Source organism: Pseudophryne corroboree, unplaced genomic scaffold, assembly GCF_028390025.1.
Source record: "Pseudophryne corroboree isolate aPseCor3 unplaced genomic scaffold, aPseCor3.hap2 scaffold_802, whole genome shotgun sequence".
NCBI lineage: Eukaryota > Metazoa > Chordata > Amphibia > Anura > Myobatrachidae > Pseudophryne > Pseudophryne corroboree.
In genome coordinates this window covers 33,046-43,632 of record NW_026970381.1, presented here as the reverse complement: position 1 = coordinate 43,632, position 10,587 = coordinate 33,046, and the positions used below count along the sequence as shown (strand labels likewise).

At 36.1% G+C, this 10,587-nt stretch overlaps 1 non-coding gene across 1 annotated transcript; it reads right to left on the bottom strand.

Moving 5' to 3' along the window:
- Window positions 1–3,877: 3,877 nt before the first annotated feature.
- On the bottom strand, window positions 3,878–3,951 carry TRNAS-ACU (transfer RNA serine (anticodon ACU)). Its single transcript has one exon. It is a non-coding gene; the product is annotated as a tRNA-Ser (tRNA).
- Between the last annotated feature and the right edge of the window lie 6,636 nt (window positions 3,952–10,587).

Here is a 10,587-nt window from a genome sequence, read left to right as displayed (position 1 = left end):
CAATAATACAACAGTTAATAAGGCTATGGGTGTGGAGTGTAAGAGGGTGAGGGAATCACAAGCCCGAAGCTTTATTGAAAGACAGACACATATAAAGGGAGGATTAATAAATACAAAGATATCCTTTACTATAGAATGTAGTCCAATCCGGTCTTTCAACTCTTCCACAACTTAAAAACGGATAGTGTTCCCAAGCCTTCCATCCTGGAATATCTTCAGTCTCTCGCCAATGAAGAAAACAATCCCTCCAGCAGACTCTTCAACCACGATACAAGATCACAGCCAAAAGGGCGAGAAGCAACTACACTTGCGTTTAACCAAAATAGCTAAAACTTAGTGGAGGAAAGTGCAGTGCACCAAAACATAAGCTGACACAATCATGGAGAATGCGCCAGCATATATGCTCTTCTATCTATATTTTGCAAACCTGCTCTTGTCCCCTCCAGCTGCTCCATGTAGATTTGACGTCTGGCAAGGTGCATAACCCACTGACAAGCAGGCACACTCCTGCATGAGTTTTCACTCTCACTAGCTGGATGATACACATTCATTTGCATGTGCTCCACCTCCGACACACCGCCCACCCAACCACCCAGTCACCAGAGCCACCCACAAGCCAACTGGCTCCGTGACTTAATTTGCACAGTGCAGTCATCCAGGCAGCATGTCCTTCTCAATGGAATAATCTCTGGTTCCATGGAATCTTCCGCATTGGAATGCTGCGGAACAAAAAGGATTTAAACATTCAGCTTGCTAGCATTCAATGTACCTGCGGCTTGGCTCTAGCACATGGGTCTTCATCCTGTGGCCCTCCAGCTGCTGTGAAACTACACATCCCAGCATGCCCTGCCACAGTTTTGCTATTAAGGTATGCTAAAACTGAGGCAGGGCATGCTGGGATGTGTAGTTCCACAGCAGCTGGAGGGTCGCAGGTTGAAGACCCATGTTCTAGCATGCCTGTTCTATGATGCATGTTCCGTGATGTCACAATCAGCTTGGAATGGGGTATCTAGCAGGCATTTGCTGACAGTCACTTGAGGTAGACACACATCAGGAGATGCAGCATATCGGAGGTCTTCGATGCCTTTCCAGCAAATGCACACCACCTGCTGCTGGTCTGGACACAAAACAATGCCCACAATCGAAGTCCCAAAATGCCCAACTACAGGATTCATGTAAGTAGTGAATTTAGGAATGAATTTAGAAGTAGGAAATTAAGTTAGTTCACAAGTACATTCAAATTCAGATCTAAAGTCTAGGTAGGCCTCACGTCCTGGCAGACCCCAGCATTTAAAAATGCCTTGATTAGAGGTAGGGAATTAAATGTAGATAAGAAGTAGACGCAAAATAAGACTCCACAGAGCAGTTATCAGGTGTCTTTATCAATTGTTGCATTTAAAAAATCAAGCAATTAGGGAACACAATGTTGCAACAATTTAACCCTATTTGCAAAATAGTACTAAATAAGTTTGTCGATGTAAGACATTTGCAAAGGCGCAAACAAAACACGCTGGAAAATCTGATCACAAGGTCAATTACGTCCCTGGGTGGGATTGAACCACCAACCTTTTGGTTAATAGCCGAACACACTAACCGATTGCGCCACAGAGACACTTTGCAAAAAGTACATACTGACAAAGGCTAATAAGCATTTATCTAGAACGTTTCCTAGAAAAACTTTAAAAAGTCAATAATCTGGAGAGTTTTTGTAAGATGTTTCTTCCATCAACCAACGAAGAAACACATTGGTACTTTTCCATGATGAGTGAGTGCTTCAGGTTCTCTTGCACTTACATGTGCAGCAGAGTACTGCAATGGAAGCATGCTGGGCCCATAACCCAGAGGTAGGCAGATTGAAACTATCCTCTGCTATATGCATTTTTTTTTGTTAATTAAAGTAATCCAAAACTGGGATTGATATTTTGGTTCTTTTATTTTTACTTAAAGTACAATAACTTTTACCATTTTAATTTGTTTTAATAGTATATTGACAGTATTGTTTTCTTTCAAAAATCCACTTAATTTTCTTTACCCTATTATTAAAATGGTAATTGACAAAAACAAACTACATTGTCACCAGAAGAGCAATACAAAATGTACAAGTGATATATTAAAATCATCTTTCCAGCTTGAATTTCAATGATGCATTGGGGCAACGATTTTGTGAGAAACATCTTCACCCTTAAATAAAGATTTTCTTAATTCCTTACCTGTGTGCTAATTAGATATCACCTTGTTTTCACATTAAACAGACTTCCACATGAGAAAGCAGCAAGGATACAGTGGCGTTAATGTTTCCTGGTGTCAACCTGTATTATTTCAGTAGACATTGAAATGAGGATGCATCTTGCTGCCTTTCCAATGAAGCAAGTTTAATTTAGTAATAGGTGAAAAACCATCCCTACAAAGGTGTTAATCAGAGACTTGGCTTTGTGGACACTTTTCAAAGAACAAATTTGTTAGCATAAAAATAAAGACAGAAAATGAAGAGCTGTTTAATCACTCAATTGGATTTTTTTTGCCAGCATATTTCTTTTTCTCTGCAACCCACTGCTAAATTGTGCTTCCTAGCTGTTTTTATAAAATCACTGAATCAATTCTAACTCTGATTACATCAGAGAAGGCCAGGTACCCTACATCATAACAGGGGGTTTGAAATTTTGACTTGTCTACTTAAAGATCACCAAAATCTGATAAGGTCAATTACGTCCCTGGTTGGGATTGAACCACCAACCTTTTGGTTAGTAGCCGGACACACTAACCGATTGCGCCACAGAGACACTTCGCAAAAAGTACATACTGACAAAGGCTAATAAGCATACATCTAGAACGTTTCCTAGAAAAACTTTAAAAAGTCAATAATCTGGAGAGTTTTTGTAAAATGTTTCTTCCATCAACCAACAAAGAAACACATTGGTACTTTCCCATGATGAGTGAGTGCTTCAGGATCTCTTGCACTTACATGTGCAGCAGAGTACTGCAATGGAAGCATGCTGGGCCCATAACCCAGAGGTAGGCAGATTGAAACTATCCTTTGCTATATGCATTTTTTTTGTTAATTTAAGTAATCAAAACTGGGATTGATATTTTTGCTCTTTTATTTTTACTTGAAGTACAATAACTTTTACCATTTCAATTTGTTTGAATAGTATATTGACAGTATAGTTTTCTTTAAAAAAAATCCACTTAATTTTCTTTACCCTATTATTAAAAGGGTAGTTGACAAAAACAAACTACATTGTCACCAGAAGAGCAATACAAAATGTACAAGTGATATATTAAAATCATCTTTCCAGCTTGAATCTCAATGATGCATTGGGGCAACGATTTTGTGAGAAACATCTTCACCCTTAAATAAAGATTTTCTTCATTCCTTACCTGTGTGCTAATTAGATATCACCTTGTTTTCACATTAAACAGACTTCCACATGAGAAAGCAGCAAGGATGCAGTGGCGTTAATGTTTCCTGGTGTCAATCTGTATTATTTCAGTAGAAATTGAAATGAGGATGCATCTTGCTGCCTTTCCAATGAAGCAAGTTTAATTTAGTAATAGGTGAAAAACCATCCCTACAAAGGTGTTAATCAGAGACTTGGCTTTGTGGACACTTTTCAGAGAACAAATTTGTTAGCATAAAAATAAAGCCAGAAAATGAAGAGCTGTTTAATCACTCAATTGGATTTTTTTTGCCAGCATATTTCTTTTTCTCTGCAACCCACTGCTAAATTGTGCTTCCTATCTGTTTTTATAAAATCACTGAATCAAATCTAACTCTGATTACATCAGAGAAGGCCAGGTACCCTACACCATAACAGGGGGTTTGAAATTTTGACTTGTCTACTTAAAGATCACCAAAATCTGATAACAAGGTCAATTACGTCCCTGGGTGGGATTGAACCACCAACCTTTTGGTTAGTAGCCAGACACACTAACCGATTGTGCCACAGAGACACTTTGTAAAAAGTGCATACTGACAAAGGCTAATAAGCATACATCTAGAACGTTTCCTAGAAAAACTTTAAAAAGTCAATAATCTGGAGAGTTTTTGTAAGATGTTTCTTCCATCAACCAACGAAGAAACACATTGGTACTTTCCCTTGATGAGTGAGTGCTTCAGGATCTCTTGCACTTACATGTGCAGCAGAGTACTGCAATGGAAACATAACCCAGAGGTAGGCAGATTGAAACTATCCTTTGCTATATGCATTTTTTTTTGTTAATTTAAGTAATCAAAACTGGGATTGATATTTTTGCTCTTTTATTTTTACTTAAAGTACAATAACTTTTGCCATTTTAATTTGTTTTAATAGTATATTGACAGTATAGTTTTCTTTAAAAAATCCACTTAATTTTCTTTACCCTATTATTAAAAGGGTAATTGACAAAAACAAACTACATTGTCACCAGAAGAGCAATACAAAATGTACAAGTGATATATTAAAATCATCTTTCCAGCTTGAATTTCAATGATGCATTGGGGCAACGATTTTGTGAGAAACATCTTCACCCTTAAATAAAGATTTTCTTAATTCCTTACCTGTGTGCTAATTAGATATCACCTTGTTTTCACATTAAACAGACTTCCACATGAGAAAGCAGCAAGGATGCAGTGGCGTTAATGTTTCCTGGTGTCAACCTGTGTTATTTCAGTAGACATTGAAATGAGGATGCATCTTGCTGCCTTTCCAATGAAGCAAGTTTAATTTAGTAATAGGTGAAAAACCATCCCTACAAAGGTGTTAATCAGAGACTTGGCTTTGTGGACACTTTTCAGAGAACAAATTTGTTAGCATAAAAATAAAGCCAGAAAATAAAGAGCTGTTTAATCACTCAATTGGATTTTTTTTGCCAGCATATTTATTTTTCTCTGCAACCCACTGCTAAATTGTGCTTCCTAGCTGTTTTTATAAAATCAATGAATCAAATCTAACTCTGATTACATCAGAGAAGGCCAGGTACCCTACACCATAACAGGGGGTTTGAAATTTTGACTTGTCTACTTAAAGATCACCAAAATCTGATAACAAGGTCAATTACGTCCCTGGGTGGGATTGAACCACCAACCTTTTGGTTAGTAGCTGGACACACTAACCGATTGCGCCACAGAGACACTTTGCAAAAAGTACCTACTGACAAAGGCATACATCTAGAACGTTTCCTAGAAAAACTTTAAAAAGTCAATAATCTGGAGAGTTGTTGTAAGATGTTTCTTCCATCAACCAACGAAGAAACACATTGGTACTTTCCCATGATGACTGAGTGCTTCAGGATCACTTGCACTTACATGTGCAGCAGAGTACTGCAATGGAAGCATGCTGAGCCCATAACCCAGAGGTAGGCAGATTGAAACTATCCTTTGCTATATGCATTTTTTTTTGTTAATTTAAGTAATCAAAACTGGGATTGATATTTTTGCTCTTTTATTTTTACTTAAAGTACAATAACTTTTACCATTTTAATTTGTTTTAATAGTATATTGACAGTATAGTTTTCTTTAAAAAATCCACTTAATTTTCTTTACCCTATTATTAAAAGGGTAATTGACAAAAACAAACTACATTGTCACCAGAAGAGCAATACAAAATGTACAAGTGATATATTAAAATCATCTTTCCAGCTTGAATTTCAATGATGCATTGGGGCAACGATTTTGTGAGAAACATCTTCACCCTTAAATAAAGATTTTCTTAATTCCTTACCTGTGTGCTAATTAGATATCACCTTGTTTTCACATTAAACAGACTTCTACATGAGAAAGCAGCAAGGATGCAGTGGCGTTAATGTTTCCTGGTGTCAACCCGTATTATTTCAGTAGACATTGAAATGAGGATGCATCTTGCTGCCTTTCCAATGAAGCAAATTTAATTTAGTAATAGGTGAAAAACCATCCCTACAAAGGTGTTAATCAGAGACTTGGCTTTGTGGACACTTTTCAAAGAACAAATTTGTTAGCATTAAAATAAAGCCAGAAAATGAAGAGCTGTTTAATCACTCAATTGGATTTTTTTGCCAGCATATTTCTTTTTCTCTTCAACCCACTGCTAAATTGTGCTTCCTAGCTGTTTTTATAAAATCACTGAATCAAATCTGATTACATCAGAGAAGGCCAGGTACCCTACACCATAAGAGGGGGTTTGAAATTTTGACTTGTCTACTTAAAGATCACCAAAATCTGATAACAAGGTCAATTACATCCCTGGTTGGGATTGAACCACCAACCTTTTGGTTAATAGCCGTGCACACTAACTGATTGCGCCACAGAGACACTTTGCAAAAGTCCATACTGACAAAGGCTAATAAGCATTCATCTAAAACGTTTCCTAGAAAAACTTTAAAAAGTCAATAATCTGGAGAGTTTTTGTAAGATGTTTCTTCCATCAACCAACGAAGAAACACATTGGTACTTTCCCATGATGAGTGAGTGCTTCAGGATCTCTTGCACTTACATGTGCAGCAGAGTACAGCAATGGAAGCATGCTGGGCCCATAACCCAGCGGTAGGCAGATTGAAACTATCCTTTGCTATATGCATTTTTTTTTTGTTAATTAAAGTAATCCAAAACTGGGATTGATATTTCGGCTCTTTTATTTTTACTTAAAGTACAATAACTTTTACCATTTTAATTTGTTTTAATAGTATATTGACAGTATTGTTTTCTTTCAAAAATCCACTTAATTTTCTTTACCCTATTATTAAAATGGTAATTGACAAAAACAAACTACATTGTCACCAGAAGAGCAATACAAAATGTACAAGTGATATATTAAAATCATCTTTCCAGCTTGAATTTCAATGATGCATTGGGGCAACGATTTTGTGAGAAACATCTTCACCCTTAAATAAAGATTTTCTTAATTCCTTACCTGTGTGCTAATTAGATATCACCTTGTTTTCACATTAAACAGACTTCCACATGAGAAAGCAGCAAGGATACAGTGGCGTTAATGTTTCCTGGTGTCAACCTGTATTATTTCAGTAGACATTCAAATGAGGATGCATCTTGCTGCCTTTCCAATGAAGCAAGTTTAATTTAGTAATAGGTGAAAAACCATCCCTACAAAGGTGTTAATCAGAGACTTGGCTTTGTGGACACTTTTCAAAGAACAAATTTGTTAGCATAAAAATAAAGACAGAAAATGAAGAGCTGTTTAATCACTCAATTGGATTTTTTTTGGCAGCATATTTCTTTTTCTCGGCAGCATATTTCTTTTTCTCTGCAACCCACTGCTAAATTGTGCTTCCTAGCTGTTTTTATAAAATCACTGAATCAAATCTTACTCTGATTACATCAGAGAAGGCCAGGTACCCTACACCATAACAGGGGGTTTGAAATTTTGACTTGTCTACTTAAAGATCACCAAAATCCGATAACAAGGTCAATTACGTCCCTGGTTGGGATTGAACCACCAACCTTTTGGTTAGTAGCCGGACACACTAACCGATTGCGCCACAGAGACACTTTGCAAAAAGTACATACTGACAAAGTCTAATAAGCATTCATCTAGAACGTTTCCTAGAAAAACTTTAAAAAGTCAATAATCTGGAGAGTTTTTGTAAGATGTTTCTTCCATCAACCAATGAAGAAACACATTGGTACTTTCCCATGATGAGTGAGTGCTTCTGGATCTCTTGCACTTACATGTGCAGCAGAGTACTGCAATGGAAGCATGCTGGGCCCATAACCCAGAGGTAGGCAGATTGAAACTATCCTTTGCTATATGCATTTTTTTTTGTTAATTTAAGTAATCAAAACTGGGATTGATATTTTTGCTCTTTTATTATTACTTAAAGTACAATAACTTTTACCATTTTAATTTGTTTTAATAGTATATTGACAGTATAGTTTTCTTTAAAAAATCCACTTAATTTTCTTTACCCTATTATTAAAAGGGTAATTGACAAAAACAAACTACATTGTCACCAGAAGAGCAATACAAAATGTACAAGTGATATATTAAAATCATATTTCCAGCTTGAATTTCAATGATGCATTGGGGCAACGATTTTGTGAGAAACATCTTCACCCTTAAATAAAGATTTTCTTAATTCCTTACCTGTGTGCTAATTAGATATCACCTTGTTTTCACATTAAACAGACTTCTACATGAGAAAGCAGCAAGGATGCAGTGGCGTTAATGTTTCCTGGTGTCAACCTGTATTATTTCAGTAGACATTGAAATGAGGATGCATCTTGCTGCCTTTCCAATGAAGCAAGTTTAATTTAGTAATAGGTGAAAAACCATCCCTACAAAGGTGTTAATCAGAGACTTGGCTTTGTGGACACTTTTCAGAGAACAAATTTGTTAGCATAAAAATAAAGCCAGAAAATGAAGAGCTGTTTAATCACTCAATTGGATTTTTTTTGCCAGCATATTTCTTTTTCTCTGCAACCCACTGCTAAATTGTGCTTCCTAGCTGTTTTTATAAAATCACTGAATCAATTCTAACTCTGATTACATCAGAGAAGGCCAGGTACCCTACATCATAACAGGGGGTTTGAAATTTTGACTTGTCTACTTAAAGATCACCAAAATCTGATAAGGTCAATTACGTCCCTGGTTGGGATTGAACCACCAACCTTTTGGTTAGTAGCCGGACACACTAACCGATTGCGCCACAGAGACACTTCGCAAAAAGTACATACTGACAAAGGCTAATAAGCATACATCTAGAACGTTTCCTAGAAAAACTTTAAAAAGTCAATAATCTGGAGAGTTTTTGTAAAATGTTTCTTCCATCAACCAACGAAGAAACACATTGGTACTTTCCCATGATGAGTGAGTGCTTCAGGATCTCTTGCACTTACATGTGCAGCAGAGTACTGCAATGGAAGCATGCTGGGCCCATAACCCAGAGGTAGGCAGATTGAAACTATCCTTTGCTATATGCATTTTTTTTGTTAATTTTAGTAATCAAAACTGGGATTGATATTTTTGCTCTTTTATTTTTACTTGAAGCACAATAACTTTTACCATTTTAATTTGTTTGAATAGTATATTGACAGTATAGTTTTCTTTAAAAAAATCCACTTAATTTTCTTTACCCTATTATTAAAAGGGTAATTGACAAAAACAAACTACATTGTCACCAGAAGAGCAATACAAAATGTACAAGTGATATATTAAAATCATCTTTCCAGCTTGAATCTCAATGATGCATTGGGGCAACGATTTTGTGAGAAACATCTTCACCCTTAAATAAAGATTTTCTTAATTCCTTACCTGTGTGCTAATTAGATATCACCTTGTTTTCACATTAAACAGACTTCCACATGAGAAAGCAGCAAGGATGCAGTGGCGTTAATGTTTCCTGGTGTTAATCTGTATTATTTCAGTAGAAATTGAAATGAGGATGCATCTTGCTGCCTTTCCAATGAAGCAAATTTAATTTAGTAATAGGTGAAAAACCATCCCTACAAAGGTGTTAATCAGAGACTTGGCTTTGTGGACACTTTTCAGAGAACAAATTTGTTAGCATAAAAATAAAGCCAGAAAATTAAGAGCTGTTTAATTACTCAATTGGATTTTTTTGCCAGCATATTTCTTTTTCTCTGCAACCCACTGCTAAATTGTGCTTCCTAGCTGTTTTTATAAAATCACTGAATCAAATCTAACTCTGATTACATCAGAGAAAGCAAGGTACCCTACACCATAAGAGGGGGTTTGAAATTTTGACTTGTCTACTTAAAGATCACCAAAATCTGATAACAAGGTCAATTACGTCCCTGGGTGGGATTGAACCACCAACCTTTTAGTTTATAGCCGTACACACTAACTGATTGCGCCTCAGAGACACTTTGCAAAAGTACATACTGACAAAGGCTAATAAGCATTCATCTAAAACGTTTCCTAGAAAAACTTTAAAAAGTCAATAATCTGGAGAGTTTTTGTAAGATGTTTCTTCCATCCACCAACGAAGAAACACATTGGTACTTTCCCATGATGAGTGAGTGCTTCAGGATCTCTTGCACTTACATGTGCAGCAGAGTACTGCAATGGAAGCATGCTGGGCCCATAACCCAGAGGTAGGCAGATTAAAACTATCCTCTGCTATATGCATTTTATTTGTTAATTAAAGTAATCCAAAACTGGGATTGATATTTTTGCTCTTTTATTTTTCATTAAAGTACAATAACTTTTACCATTTTAATTTGTTTTAATAGTATATTGAAAGTATTGTTTTCTTTTAAAAATCCACTTAATTTTCTTTACCCTATTATTAAAATGGTAATTGACAAAAACAAACTACATTGTCACCAGAAGAGCAATACAAAATGTACAAGTGATATATTAAAATCATCTTTCCAGCTTGAATTTCAATGATGCATTGGGGCAACGATTTTGTGAGAAACATTTTCACCCTTAAATAAAGATTTTCTTAATTCCTTACCTGTGTGCTAATTAGATATCACCTTGTTTTCACATTAAACAGACTTCCACATGAGAAAGCAGCAAGGATGCAGTGGCGTTAATGTTTCCTGGTGTCAACCTGTATTATTTCAGTAGACATTGAAATGAGGATGCATCTTGCTGCCTTTCCAATGAAGCAAGTTTAATTTAGTAATAGGTGAAAAACCATCCTTACAAA